The following is a 14,049-nucleotide window of genomic DNA, read 5'->3' on the forward strand; positions in this document are numbered from 1 at the left end:
CACACACACACACACACACACACACACACACACACAGTCCTCAGCAGCAGAATGTCAGACACTGCTATACACACCCAAGGACAGTGATGAAATGAAGGATGCTGAGAGAGGAAGGGAGAGACAGAAAGGGGAGGGAGGTAGAGGCACCTGTGCATCATGAATCAATGTTATTACCACTCCAACAACCAATCAGCTCTTATGCCCCATCACAGAGGAAATCTATGTGTGTCTGCTTCCATTTCACTTATAAATATATTTAAATTAAAAAAGGTACTTCGGTGTAGGCTATATATGGTAGATATGCCTATATTAGGACTGAAGTGGATTATCGTCTTTCAAAATGCAATCACATCACACAAGTTAACTTCAGACATATAAAATATGAGTTTAATATGCATACTAATTATAACATTTGTTTCTCAATTAATTTAAAGGTTAAATAATGTTTTTAGTTATAATTAAATATATGACTATTTTTCGTACGTAATATGTTGCTATATTTTTAATATTGCTTTCTAAATAATAATTATTAGAAGAGATAACGTTAAGAATAAACGTTATAAACATCTAAATGTGATTTAATATATTTTATCCTCAAACTCTCATTCTTCGGATCCTTTTCTTAATTTATTTTATGCCATTCACAGAAATATAATGACAACAGCGTAAACAATTTCCTATGCTGAGCCTGACCGTTTGACCGTGAGAGAGACCGGAACAAAAATAGAATTGGATTAACGGGTGTTATCGCCTTTGTTATTGGACCAATGAAAGGAGGCGGGTCGCTGCTCACAATCTTTAACGCCATTGGTTAGAAATGCAAAAAACCCAACCCACTCCTGACAGTGATTGGCCAGCGACCTTGGCGGGAGGACGCATATGTGTGATTTGAAATTTGTAAAGCGGTTAGTGAGACTCGGGATTTTAGTCGCGCGTGTCAGTGGAATATTTCATGCGTTCATAACTTTAATTCAGATAGTTTGAGGCATCTTCCGTAATTCAGAAGGGCTAGTGATTTGACAGCAGTGCAGGGAAGATCTGTTTGTATTATAGTTTAAATTGTTTCGTTTCGTGCTAGACGTTAACCGTGAGAATGGCTGGAACAGAAGGACCTCTGAAGGTACATGATATTTGTTATATGCTCTGCCAATAAGCAGCCTGTACGTTAATTCTGTGGGATACAGTATCATATTGTCTATTTGTTCATATTGTTCAAGTACTCATAAAAGTAGTTACTTTAGGGTTTAGATATTAACAGTGTTTTGCTCCAGTACGCTACACAACTATTTGTTTTTCTTTGTACTGCGTTGTTAAGAGTAATGCATTGCTCTTTATCGTCCCTGCGTTTTTGCGTTACATTGTATATCGCATATTAGGAACGAGTTCAGCAAAATGGATTCCTCAAGAGTAAAAAAGTTACCATGGTAACCATCATTTCCGCTACAGTTCCATTCTGTTGTTACAATGAGCTGGTACATTGGTGTTGGATACCTGTTAGCTTTGAGGTTATCAGTGTACTCCTAAAAGTTGACACCTGTTGTGCCGAATTCTGCACCGCTGCCAGATTATGCACCCCCTCGTTGAAGTCGCTACCTGATTGCCCCTAAACCTACCAATACTAGGGGGTGCAAATTTCGGCACTACACCTGTAGTATTTTGGAGATACGTGTTAAACTTTGGACTTTTTGTTTTTAGTAAATTGGTCACAATATTGATGGCACTATGTTCATGCAGATTTTGTCCAAAATGCTTTATAGAATAAGACTGGCCTTCACCCTAATAACACCTCTCAACCATAGGCGTAGCTTGACGTTTGAGTTTGGGGGGGCCAAACCGAACCGGTGGATTTGGTCAGACGTACTTTTAAACACATTTTAGTTTTGCTATAGTAAATCTACATATTCACATAGAGCAGTGGCAAGTGCGTGAGGTTGTCATGGTAACCATATACATTGCCCACAAATTACAGCTGCGCTTCTATTTTGCCACACTAAACTTAGCAATAGGGAGCCAGGCCCCCCTGGCCCCCCCACAAGCTATGCCCATGCTCTCAACCCTTGTATTTTCAAACTACTAATACTGAAGCTCAAACAGTAGTGCATTGTGCTAGCAACAATCACTGGGTCAAATTGACCCGCAACATAATATAAAGCAGAAAACCTTTGAACTGTTTGCAGTCATCATATCTGTCTCGATTTCCCAAAAAATGTGCTTTAGTTTCTTTTATCAATCTTACAATGCATCATAATTGCTGTAACATTGTTTTTTTTTTAGAGTTTGTTTGAGAATAAGCCTCTCAGTAAGCCCAAGAAAGATGGGAAGCATCTGTCTGTGGAAAGGATTTATCAGAAGAAGACCCAGCTGGAGCATATCCTGCTCCGGCCAGACACCTACATAGGCTCAGTGGAGCCTGTTACTCAGGTAGAGATCATCCACATCTCCTGAAAGGTCATATTTATTAGGGCCACGGGCACCCACTGTTTATGAATAATGCATGTCAACAGTAGAATGGTTATTCTGAAGTGTTCACTCACTTTACTAAGGCAAGAATGCTTGCTGAACTATACAATAAATAAATAAATAAATAACCAAGTTAAGAGGTTGAGTCTCCTTCATTCTGTGAAGAACCTGGCCAGCTCATATTTTCAGATGGAAGTGCCATCACAACTGTACTGTAGAATGACCCAACGTTTCTTTGCTTTCTCTCTCCTGTTTAGCAAATGTGGGTGTTTGATGAGGATGTGAGAATAACCTGCAGAGACATCACATATGTGCCAGGACTCTACAAGATCTTTGATGAGATTTTAGGTGAGGTGTTTTTTTTTTTTGTGTGTGTGTGTGTGTGTGTGGTGAATGTCAAGTAGTCTGCTGCTAGCAATGTTTACTAATGGACTTCTTGCCATACACCATTTTATTTTTTTAATTAAAACATGCATTACAGTTTCAAATGTTACTCCAAGCTCACAAGACATTCATTCATCTTCATAACACAAATGAAGATATTTTTAATGAAACCCGAGAGGTTTCTGTCCCTCCATTGAAAATCAATGAAACCAAAACTTTCATAAACCATGAAAGATGAAAAAATTGCAACATTAATCCAAATTAATTGAGTGGTTTTATCAAAGTTATCTGAAGAGACGTTAATTGCTTTATATGATGAAAATATTAAATATAGGCAATTCACATAAACATTGATCAATTCACGTTAAATATTGTTAAATGAAGCTCAAACATTTGAAAAGCAACTCCGTTTTGACCTTATGTAGAAATGATGTGCTCTTATGACTGCCTCTTGAGTGTAATAGGCTACTCATTCTCTGATTCATAGTGAATGCTGCTGATAACAAACAGAGGGATAAGGCTATGAGTTGCATCAAGGTCAACATTGACCCGTAAGTACTTCCTATGCTCTTTGTGTTCACTGGTGTAGATCGAGAAGATATCTGTGGTGCATGTTTGTGTGTGCAGGGAGAATAACACCATCAGTGTGTGGAACAATGGGAAGGGTATTCCTGTGGTTGAGCACAAGGTGGAAAAGGTGTATGTTCCTGCTCTGATCTTTGGCCAACTCCTAACCTCCAGTAACTATGACGATGATGAGAAGAAGGTCACAGGTGAGGTCGAGCTGGAAGGGAATGGATTCATATGAATGGACTTGAGCTGATTGGAATGTTTAATAGTGTGTGTTTTCAACAGGTGGCCGTAATGGATATGGTGCGAAGCTGTGTAACATCTTCAGCACTAAGTTCATGGTAGAGACTGCATGCCGAGAGTCAAAACACTGTTTCAAACAGGTGAGCTTGATACCTGATTGCTCCATGCATGTTGAACAAAATTACCACACACATTTTTTTATATACAGTATAATACTAATATAGTATTGTTTTGGATATTTGAATTATTAATATTAATACAATGAGTGATACTAATTTATATTGTGATCACTGATCTATAGTAAAGAACTGGATTGCATGTGGCTGTATTGTCATGTGACACCACCGTGCTGCCATATTGGGATTTTTACACATTTTGTTGAATTAATAGAAAAAAAATGTCTGATTTCAATGAGTAAACATGACCTAAGTCAGGATTTTATATTTGTCTCTTTTATGTAAGTCTCCCTGTACATTTTTACAACAAACTTATGCTTTGTAAGGTATATGTATGCAACTTGCCAGGCTTGTTTGATTTTAGAATTTGGTTTGTTTGGATAAACTCGTTGCTGCTGATATGAACACAATCATACTACATCGTGGAAGTGAAACACTTTTGGTGACTTATGATTTGATCAAACTGGTTGTGTTCTCACTTCCTTCACTAGCAAACGGGACTGTAATTGTTAGATAATACTTTCCCTGCCCCAAATAATACAGGCATCTGCATTTACGATTTACATACCTATACGTTAAAATCTAAATCGGTAACACTTTACAATAAGGTTCATTAGTTAACTACTTTAGTTAACATGAGCTAAGAATGAACAATACATCTACAGCATTTATATATAATCTTAGTTCTTGTTAATTTCAACATTTACTAATGCATTATTAAAATCAAAAGTTGTGCTTGTTAATGTTAGTGAATGCACTTTGAATTAGGGCTGTCACTAACGATTATTTTGGTAATCATCAGAATAATAGACAGATTACTCGATTAATCGTGTAATCGGATAAGTAATAATTTTTGTAAAAATAAAAATAGACCTAAGCAGACAATAGCCTTTAAAATGACTTCAAATACATATGAGCAATTCCATGCAAATGTCAACCTTACCATGAAAAAATAGTTTTTACCAAAAGAACAAAACCCTATTTAAGTTGTGCGTTTAGATCTGTATTTTACTGCATTAACTTGCTTTAATAGAAATTTGAAGGAAATCGCTGTTTATCCACCTCATATGAGGTGTGCACCCAGAGTAAAATTACATTTTCATTCGACTGCATTTCATGTTTTCAAATGAGAGATCAAAGGCTGCCAATTTTTTTCATTTGTCAACAGTAAGCATTTTGTAGAAAGATGGAGGCCTTTCTGAAAAATATAAAAACTCACTTTGTCTAAACATTATTTTGGATTTATATTGGCTAGATATATGATGTCAGGATGCTTCAGCGCTTTGTCACGTCCGTAACATTTTAAAGATTAAATTTATACAGAAAGTTTATTTCTGTACAAAGCCAACTTATGGACATGTGAATTATGATCAACAGCTCATCTCTATTCTTTGCTCTTATCAACCATATAATGCGTTACGGACGCTTCATATTAAATTGTATGCATACAGGCACGCATGTTTACCACGTTGCTGATGACTGATATAGGCTGCTGTGTAGGTCTATACTGCTGTGATCTGTTTCAGGCTTTCCGTATCATAACATTTTAGAAATTAATTAATTCTAACATTTTAGAAATTGCAATCTCAACGAGAACATCATGGAGGTTTAGTGGGTCAGTGTGGGTCAGAAATGCACAGACGGACTGAAGGACAAATCGCCAAAACTTTTTCAAATGTCATAATGTTCATTGTCAATATTATCTTCTTTAAACCTTTTATGCATTTCAAATAACTTGTGTCGCTATCTGCGCTGCATTCATGCAGAGACACTGGTATTTTTTCCTGATAATGAAATTGGGGTGCCTTACATACATGAGAAATATATCTAAAGAAAGCTTGTCTACTTTTAAACGAACCAATTAAAAAAGAAATCAAATAGGCCTACTCCCTTATTATGTAATCTGTGAATGCATTTCTTTCTAAAGGCGCGTCCAGTGGAGATTTCGTGAATTTCATCTTTGCAGCCGACAAGGACTCAGAAAACATTTAGTTTATTAATAAATAATTAAAATGTCTCTTTTTTTTCGTAATCATTAGGCTACATTTGCCTGTGCTTTGTGGCAACCTTTATGCGTGTAGCCTACTTGAGCGCGGAATATGCTCATTATGGAGTATTATGTTAATATATGTGGCCGTGTGAATGTGTACACTATTTAAAGAAACTCAAACACTGCCAAGTATCTAAACTAGGGGTTCTTTATTTCCGACCGCGTATGCAGAAGACGCGGCATTAATACTCAAGGTTTTCAATTGAGGGGAGTTGTGCTGATGAAATTTATACAGTGAAGAATAAACACAACCAAAAGCACGCTTCCCCAAAGGTATAAAGAAAAAAACCAAAATTATAAGCAGTTCAAATAGTTGTATGTAGTAATACATTTCCCAAAACCGAATGAAATAAATATTACTCCGTAGCGTGCTGCGTTGCATTAGAAATTCACCTAGCTGTCACCTCACATGCACCTTCACATGCCTTCGTTCTCCCCTCTAGTATTATTTTATTAAAGGAGAAAGAAGTTTGGTTTACTTTCCCTTCCACTTCACAACATAAATTGCATGTCCTAAACTCAACGTTCACATTAAATGTCACTCACGCTCGATCTCCGCGGCCTGTACAATTCCTCTACGCAGATATTTCTCACCCACGGAGAAATACGAAATCTGTGTGATCGTAGACTGCTCCAAACTGCTCAGCGACCAGACCAACACCCAACCGAGGGTTTCCCCTTTTTTCCCCCTGACCAAACAACAAAGCCCATGCACTTCAACTGGCTCGTGCCCCGGGAAGCCCCTAATCATAAACCGTTCCCCAGAAATAAACACGCTTTGTTTTCTGTTTTTTTTCCCGCTCTTCTCACCGCGCTGCTCAGACGCACGAGAGTGCCCCCTAATGACGGATAGGCATGACCGCCGACAATTCTTATAATGACTACTCTGTTACCTGGCAACACTCTCCCCTGCCATAAGTCAACCGTCCACAGTACTTTTTAGTTTTTCGGATGTACAGTGGTGTGAAAAAGTGTTGGCCCCCTTCCTGATTTCTTATTTTTTTGCAGGAAAGGGGCTAACACTTTTTCACACCACTGTATACATTACCATGCCGGCCAAAACTTGAGACAAAATGTCTGGGCTGAAGGACACTGCATTGCAAACTGACTTGGGCAGGCTGTATGGATTACTGTGCTTCCCCGCAGTCTGCCTTTGTGACCGACGTGGCGCCGGGGCGGGTACTCTAGGCTCACCCGGGGCCGCCAAATGACTCCTTTGAGCAGGGACTGGACGCTTCTCAAAAGTATCCAGACCCATGTCTATAGGAGCCACCCCCATGCCATCACCTCCATCTACACTCTTCTCCAATGCAGTAAGTGTCTCCTCAACACTCTCTTGTTCTTCAATCTCAGGTGCAATCAAATCATCTACCTGGGAACTGGATCGTTTCATACATTCATCCGCTGAAGGCACTGATTGCCCTGTCGCAGTACGCCAAGTCTCCTCCACAACTACACACTCGATGTCCGGAGGAGCTGATATTTCTGCATTCAATGGACTAACAACTTCTTTCACAAAGCTTACTTTCCTACGCGGTGCTGGCACTGGGGTTGGTCGTGGACAAGGTTGAAGGTGAGACCGATGGACCCTTTTTTTCACACCGCCTCCGTCTGGTTCCACCACATAGGTAGTTCCTTGAACATTCTTCACCATGCATCCTGAATCTTATTTCTCCCTGCCGGACAGTGCCTCAAGTAAACTTGCTGTCCAACAGCAATCTCCAGGCAATACACCTCACTCTCATGCCGTTCAGTCCGTTCCGCTGCTTTTCTTTCTGCATACTCTCTCGTTCTAGCATGAGCGTCCTGGAGTCGCTCCCGGTGAACAGACAACCAGTTGGTTTCCCTACCTTCCTCAGACTCCCGTCCCAACAAAGCATCAACCGGAAGGTGCGGTTGTGTACCAAACAACATATAATACGGGGAGTATCCCGTGGAGGAGTGGGGCGTCACGTTATAAGCATACACTAATTCCGTTAAGTGTTCAGGCCATCTCTTCTTGTCGGGGGGTAGCGAGCATAACAGGTCATGTAGAGTGCAGTTAAACCGCTCACAGTGGGGATTCCCTTGCAGATGATATGGGGTGGTCCTCGACTTACCGCACCCCATACAACCTGCAAAGTTCCACAATGACTGCGCTCTCAAAGTTTCTCCCCTGGTCGGAGTGCAGTCTCTGCGGCACCCTATACTTGAGAAACCACTCTTTCAGGAGCACCTTAGCGGTGGTATCCACCTTCTGGTCACGTGTGGGGAACGCCTGACAAAACTTAATGAAGACATCAGTCACCACCAGAACGTTTTCTCGACCATCAAAGGCAGGCTACAGAGTGGTAACATCAACAGCGACCACTTCCAGTTGTTGGGAAGCCCGAATCTTAGGCTGCGGCAACTCAGCATGCACACAGCGATGACAGTTCTTCACCCAGGTGTCTACAGCTTCATGCATCCCTGCCCAATAGCACCTTGGCTTGAGCAAGCTCAGTGTTCTCTCAATTCCCTGGTGTCCCATTTGATCATGAACACTCCGTAGCACTGGCTCAACCAAGCAAGTGGGAAGTAACAGCTGTTGACGCTCGCCTAGGAATACATCATCTACTACGCGATACAGTAATCCTTCATCTTCCTTGAGCTTACCCCACTGTTTAAGCAATGACCGCACTTGTCGGGGCAGTCCCCTTCTCTCACGGGCTGAGGGCTTCTTTCGGGCACGCCAAAACTGCTTCAGTAATTTCAGGAAAGGATCCGCATCTTGAAGACGACAAAGCTCCTCCTTAGTATACCCAGGTAACGTCTGAGTGTTTCCAAGGGCAGAGTCTGGGCAAAACTTTCCCCTCTGTAAGCTCCCCTAGCGCTGGTCCAAACACTGTAAGATCTGGATCTATGGCTGTTCCCCTATGCAGCTCACTACAAATGGCCACACAGCCATCATAGTCCATATCTTTGGCCACTACATGCACCTCATCCAATCCCGGACTCCGGGAGAGAGCGTCAGCCGCTGTATTACAACGACCCGGTCGGTAGCAGATCTCAAAATTAAATACAGCTAGTTGGGCCGCCCACCACTGCTCCACTGCTCCCAGCTTCACCGTGTTAAGGTGACAGCGGATTGCTGACAGTGAGAACAGTGAACCGAGACCCCAGCAGATAGCCCCTGAACTTCTCTACTACAGCCCACTTTAGGGCCAGGAGTTCCAGTTTCATGCTGCTGTAGTTGCGGTCTTTGCATTCGGCACCTCTCAGCCTCCTACTTGCATAGGCAATTACTTTCTTCCTCCCATCCTGAAGCTGAAGGACAGCACCCAGGCCAAATTACTGTCTCTAACACGAATGGAAGGGAGAAGTCGGCATATCCCAGTACTGGAGCGCAGGTCAGCTCCTTCTTGAGATGTTCAAATGCCTGCTGGCATTCAGATGTCCAAGAGCCTTGAAATAACTTGTCACATTGGGACCCATTGCCCTTTTTGGTGCACAGATTTACAATGTCGTGCAAAGGTCCGGCCAGCTTGGAGAAACCCGCGATAAATCGGCGGTAATAACTGCAAAATCCTAAAAGGGATCGCAGTTCCTTCACTGTGCTAGGCACTGGCCACTGCACTACTGCACTGACTTTGTCGGGGTCAGGACCTACCCCTTGGGCCGAAACTTGGTGTCCTAGAAACCTTACCTCTGCTTGGAGAAAGTGGCATTTTTCCACTTTGATCTTTAACCCTGATTCCCTCAGCCAGCAACGCACCATTTCAAGTCTAGACAGTTGTGCCTCGAACAAACTCGAATAGACCAAAAGATCATCCAAGTAGTCGTCTATCCTCGGCAGGGGAAATGCATCGCGCTGTGTCTTCGAGTTCAGTTTCCGGTAGTCTACGCACAGCCGCAGACTCCCGTTAGTCTTCCTGACTAGGACCACCGGGGACGCATATGGGCTTGAGCTTTCCTTAATAACCCCCTTCTTCAGCAATCCGGTAATATGCTCCCTCACCTCCTCAAACTGGTTGGGAGGTATGAGCATTACACAGTGCGTGTAGACTCTCGTCTATTCTCGGCAGGGGAAATGCATCGCGCTGTGTCTTCGAGTTCAGTTTCCGGTAGTCTACGCACAGCCGCAGACTCCCGTTAGTCTTCCTGACTAAGACCACCGGGGACGCATATGGGCTTGAGCTTTCCTTAATAACCCCCTTCTTCAGCAATCCAGTAATATGCTCCCTCACCTCCTCAAACTGGTTGGGAGGTATACGTCTGTACGCTTGAGCGACAGGCATGTCATCGGTCACGGGAATCTTGTGTTTCACGCGAACAGTGTACCCAAGATCCTCGTCACACACTGCGAACACATCCGCGTACTCCCTCAACAATGCTCGCAATTCTGTGATCTCTGGAAATCCGGCGGAATGCTACGTCACAGGCCCCACTGTTCACCTGATAACCTCGGGAAAGTACCCCAAGCCTGGCTTTTGGTGGTAGCCACACATCTTCCAGTGCCAGATTCAGAACCCGTACAGGAAACACCCGTCTTTAAAACCGACACCACCATGGGCACAAGAACCAAACGCCCTGGCAATGGCATTGCCCCAGGTTCAAGCATGATCACACCCTTAGTCATGGGCAGCTTCTTACTAACTCGAGCCTGAACTATGGCAACTGAGGCCTCCGGCACACAGTGTTTTTAATCTTCCAGCTATTCGAACTGTAGAGTTTGCTCCCATCAGGGCCTCGCCATACACCTTACTAAAAGCATCCCGCCAATCTGAGTCTAGCGATCCTGCCAAGGCATTATCAAACTCGGCCAGAATCAACTGTTTGCAGCGCTGAGCAATATTCATGCCGAGGATGCCTGGCAGTGAATGATCAACTTCTCCATCTTTCTGGTCTCGGACTATCAAGAATCTGCAGCCAAGTATCGTTACTCCCATCACCTGAATATCCAACTCGACGTATCCCAAATATGGGAGGGGCAATTTATTAGCAGCTGTAATCCGCAACTACTTTGAGGTGCTGTGCATATCCCTATCTTCCCCATGTAATTGTTCTCTAAAAAAGCTTTCCGCCAATGTGCTCACATTGCTGCCTGTGCCCTAAAGACACTTGACACTTTTCCCCCCAATGCTGATCTCAACCTCAGGGCATTGGCCAACTGCCCATTCCAAGAACCGCTCCTTAGTCAGTGGGCTGTTGCTTGAGCCATGGACACCCCCTCTCATTGCACGGATCTGCGCAATGGAGGGTCCCTGTTTTCCGGCGCCATTGTTTCCCCAGAGGCCGACACCTGAACTTCCTGATTAAGCCACGCAGTACACTGGCGGGCTATATGTCCCACAGCTTCACACCTTAAGCAAATTGACTGACCGTCCCGCGCATATCTGGGCCTAACCATAGCCCTTTGGGGCCTTTCCAAACTTGGACTGACTCTTTGAGTTGAGAGGTTACGGACCGCGTTCGTTAGCTCTCCGATCGCTTTCCCTTGTTGAACTACTGCCTTCACTACCTCTTGCAAGACAGCATTCAGGTCTCCCGAAGACGATGCACCCACATTCTGGGACCCTGCACCCTCTTCTGCACCCAGGCCCAGCAAGTAACGACTTCTAGCAATACCCGCACCACGGGGACGATCTTCTGCACACCACAACAGAGCTTCCTCTCTGACCTCAAATAGTGTCACACGAGGTCAATCCCGCACTATTTTGCGCAATTCCCGACGGAGTATGGAATCCCTTACCCCTTCCACAAACTGATCCCTTAGTGCTACCTGCACATCCGGCACTGCATTAGGGGACTGTTGGAGTGCCGCGTTTAACATTGTCGACAAGACATGTGAATACTCTCGGGAGGTCTTCCCCCTCTAACTGTTTCCTTGCATAAAAGGCATGTAACAGCTGAGGGGTTGTACGCTTCTTGCGGAATGCGGCCCTCAAATACGCAAACAGCTCCCGCGGCTGTGCATCCCCCCCTCCCCCCCATACACGGTTTAACCTCATCCAGAGCCGATCCCCTCAAGTGTGACAAAATAAAGTCTACTTGATCCTCTTCACTTAGTCCCCTTAGTCTGGCAATCTTTACTAGCTTCACCACAGTAAGGAACAATTTGCTTTTCCCTGGGAATATTGACATAAGACCTGGTATTAACAGTGCTCAGCCCAGCAAGCGTTTGACATCACCTGATCGTGTCTCCTCCCCAGCTCCTGTATTTATGACCGGAGTTGTAAGAACGCGTTACCTCCCTCACCATCCGTCAGCCCTGGCAGCAGGAGCGATCCTCCCCCCAGGTAGCTCCCTCCTTAGAAACGTCCGCCTCCATGACCCTGTGCCTCAGGTATAAAGGGTCTCAGTCTCTGTAAAGTTTACACACATAAAGTTTCCCTCTTTCCAACTGGTCCTGGCACCCTGGCTGCTTGTTTTCCTGCAGTTCTTCCTGCCTCTGTGCACGGCTCTCTCTCTCCAGTGGAAGCTGACACGTGACTTTCCTTCCACCACTACCGACTCACGGAAAGAAAAAAAAGACTCCCCCTAAGAGGAAACCAACAGAAGGAATGAACACCACTCCTGGTACCAAAAAGATGTGGCCGTGTGAATGTGTACACTATTAAAGAAACTCTGCCAAGTATCTAAACTAGGGGTTATTTATTTCCAACCGCGTATGCAGAAGACGCGGCATTAATACTCAAGGATTTCAATTGTGCCGATGAAATTTATACAGTGAAGAATAAACACAACCAAAAGCACGCTTCCCCAAAGGTATAAAGAAACAAACCAAAATTATAAGCAGTTCAAATAGTTCTCACTTTTACAGAAATCACTTCAGGCCAGTTTCGCCAATTCCTCTTTTTTTCCCTTTACAAGGATAGCCACACAGTAACAAAAAAATTAAATAAAAATAAATAAATTAAACACAGTACAAAGAAACTTGGTGTGAGCACTTAACCCCCAAATAAACAACGGTAGTGGCTTATGATGCTTTCTAAAGGAAGAACAAACATAGAACATAATCAAATATACATTCTCATAAGCCACTTACAACTATTGACTATCAAGTAAATCCATTTTACACTCTGTACATCTCTATTAACATTGTTATTACTGTCTTTTCTAAGGACAGATTATTAATGAATTAAAATTAACATTGACATCAAAACCGTATACAACTAGTGAACCATTTTCTCTGAGTATACATATACATTTCCCAAAACCGAATGAAATAAATATTACTCACTCCATGGTGTGCTGCGTTGCATTAGAAATTCACCCAGCTGTCACCTTACATGCACCTTCACGTGCCTTCGTTCTCCCCTCTAGTATTATTTTATTAAAGGAGAAAGAAGTTTGGTTTACTTTCCCTTCCACTTCACAACATAAATGGCATGTCCTAAACTCAACGTTCACATTAAATGTCACTCACGCTCGATCTCCGCGGCCTGCACGATTCCTCTACGCAGATATTTCTCACCCACGGAGAAATACGAAATCTGTGTGATCGCAGACTGCTCCAAACTGCTCAGCGACCAGACCAACACTCAACCGAGGGTTTCCCCTTTTTTCCCCCTGAACAAACTACAAACGGTGTTGTTTTCCAGCCCACGCACTTCAACTCACTCGTGCCCGGGAAGCCCCTAATCATAAACCGTTCCCCAGAAATAAACACGCTTTTTTTCCGCTCTTCTCACCGTGATGCTCAGACGCAAGAGAGTGCCAAGAAAAACAAGTAGCCTAGTATGCAGAGTTTCGATTCATTTGTGTGCTGCGAAAGGAAACAGACGGCAGAAAGCGGCATCCTATTTTTCTTTAGGCTTATTTTACAAAAGCACAAAGATTTGTTTTTATTGTGAATGTACACAAATAAAGGCAAACCTTTTACAATTCCGATTATATTTAGGATTAAAAGGAGTAGTTGCTTCCACTGTTAGAAGGAAAAAATTAAAGTGATTGCGCCAGCGCCGCATGCGCGCACACAGTTAAGCATTGCAACCTTGACAGTGCAGCCTGTTCATTATCATAATAAAATGCAGTCAGTCAAACATATGTAAAAAAAACGATGTAGTAAAAAAATATGTAGTAAAATCTGTGCCGTTAAGTGTTATCACCATACCGCCGTGATGTTATGCAAAACATTTAGTTTTATGTGGATATTGGAACGCGAGTGAAATACATAATAAATAATAATTTGCCATTCAAATACAT

The 14,049-nt window shown here is 43.0% G+C and overlaps 1 protein-coding gene and 1 pseudogene across 1 annotated transcript in view; one reads left to right on the forward strand and one right to left on the reverse strand.

Moving 5' to 3' along the window:
* LOC107678260 (sterile alpha motif domain-containing protein 14-like) overlaps window positions 1–713 on the reverse strand; it is a 20,657-nt gene extending 19,944 nt beyond the window's left edge. Inside the window, exon 1 of the mRNA XM_016473471.1 lies at window positions 694–713. The gene's annotated coding sequence lies outside the window, so the exon portion shown is untranslated. The remainder of the gene's footprint in view (window positions 1–693) is intronic.
* A 367-nt stretch (window positions 714–1,080) lies between these two features.
* Window positions 1,081–14,049, forward strand: part of LOC107678276 (DNA topoisomerase 2-alpha-like) — a 53,122-nt pseudogene continuing 40,153 nt past the window's right edge.

The sequence above is a fragment of the Sinocyclocheilus anshuiensis genome, unplaced genomic scaffold, assembly GCF_001515605.1.
Source record: "Sinocyclocheilus anshuiensis isolate Anshui unplaced genomic scaffold, SAMN03320099.WGS_v1.1 scaffold1034, whole genome shotgun sequence".
NCBI lineage: Eukaryota > Metazoa > Chordata > Actinopteri > Cypriniformes > Cyprinidae > Sinocyclocheilus > Sinocyclocheilus anshuiensis.